Genomic DNA, 1,915 nt, shown 5'->3' on the forward strand with positions numbered 1-1,915 from the left:
GGGAGTTTCTGAGACTAACTCTTTATGGAGTTAGTTCCTTTCTTTCTCCCAAGGACCTTATGGTTAGCAGCCCAGTGCATAGCATCATTGGCTGGAATTTATCAGGATGGCCTCCATGTGGCTGGGATCTCCTCACAGCATGGTGGCTGGATTTCAAGAGGAAGCACCCCAGGAAGACCACCCAGAAATGGTAGTGAGTATTGCTCCCGCCACAGTTGCAGACCTAAGGTTCAAGGGGAGAGAGCAGAGACTCCGTCTTTCCATGGGAAGAGCATCAGGGTCACATTGTAGAAAAGCATATAGGGTAGGCAGGCACTGGTGGCTCAGTGGTTAAGCTCTCTGCTGCTAACTAAAAGGTTGGTGGTCCGAACTCCCTAGCAACTCCATGGGCGAAAGGACCTGGCATTTTGCTCCCATAAATATTGCAGCCTTATGATATAGCTCACAAAGACTGTCCTCTACATCCTGCTGTGGTGAGTAGTGGCAGTGGTGGATGGGGCTTCAAAGTCATGAGCAGCTACCTAAGGGGCAACTATTGGCTCTCCCTGTTTGGAAGAAGGAAGATTGATGAAAATCAAAGGCATATGGAAACACTTAGCCCAATAGACTCATGGACCCCACCAACACCAGCTTCCACAGCTCGGAAACCAGAAGGACTTGCTGGTGCCCAGTTACCACTACCAACCACCCTGAAAAGGATCACATTCGAAAGCCCTGGATAGAGTAGGAGGAAAATATGGACCAGAGTTCAAAATGATGGAAGAAACCAGGCTTACTGCTCGGAGAGAGACCGCAGGGACCCCTCAAATTATGGCCCTTAATCCTCTTTCAGGTCCCAAACTGAATTCACCCCTGTGTTGGAATCATCAACCTTTTAAGATCAAAAGGGCTGCATTTAGCCAAGGGCAGAGTTCATAGGGTTAGGAAAGGAGGAGGAAGGGAGACAGGAAGCAGGAAGTGGGATAAATTACGGTGCATTGCGGGGCGGGGGTGTCGGGGTTGGGGTGGATGGCAATAGCTGAGTGGAAACAAAATGTGTATGAACTGTCGAATGTAAAACTAATGATCTGCCCTGTCAACCTTCACCTAATTCACAATAAGGAAAAGAAAGGAAGAAAGAAAGACGGCAGTCTTGGAAACTTAGGGGCCGTTCTCCTCGCCGTATGAAGTCTGCATGAGTCGGCACGGACTCACAGGGACCACCACGTGGGGATGGGAGCTCCTGTGGTGGCCATGAGCCCGAGAGCCCAATATTGGATTTCAGATTTCAGAAATCTGGTCACTCAGAGGAGTGGCAAGGGAGTGACCGTTGGGTGGCTTGAGTGGAGTGGAGGCAAAGGTCATCAGGGCCGAGGAAGTTACGGGGCAGTGAGTCAGGGCAATGGCTCGGCTGTCTACACGGACACTTACATTGCAGGAAGCATAGGCTTAGGAGAAATGTGGGGAAGGTGGGGAGGGAGAAAGCTCTTTTAAAAGTGCTTCACCCCTGTGCCACCAGGCTCTGCAAATATAAACCAAGGTAAACTCACTGCCATCAAGTCAATACTGACTCATGGCGACTCCCCTACCCCCACCCCCTGTGGGTTTGTGAGACTGTAACTATTTACGGGAGAAGAAAGCCCACTCTTTCTCTTGAGGAGGTGCTGGTGGTTTTGAACTGCCGACCATGTGGATCGCAGGCCAATTAGTAACCATAGTAGTAACTAAATGTTCTGACTGCTTGTACCTTCATTTATTCAAAAACATTTTTTTACATAGGATCTTCATATGACCAATGGTACCTAACAAGAACAAAATATCTATGAGCTAAAACTTGTTACTCTAATCACTCTTTAATTCAGTGGCATTCTGTATATTCACCTTGTTGTATAACCACTACCACCATCACCACATCATCTAGTTCCAAAGGTCTGCA

This window comes from Echinops telfairi, unplaced genomic scaffold (genome assembly GCF_000313985.2).
Source record: "Echinops telfairi isolate 266 unplaced genomic scaffold, ASM31398v2 ScPeMD7_5;HRSCAF=22, whole genome shotgun sequence".
Taxonomy (NCBI): domain Eukaryota; kingdom Metazoa; phylum Chordata; class Mammalia; order Afrosoricida; family Tenrecidae; genus Echinops; species Echinops telfairi.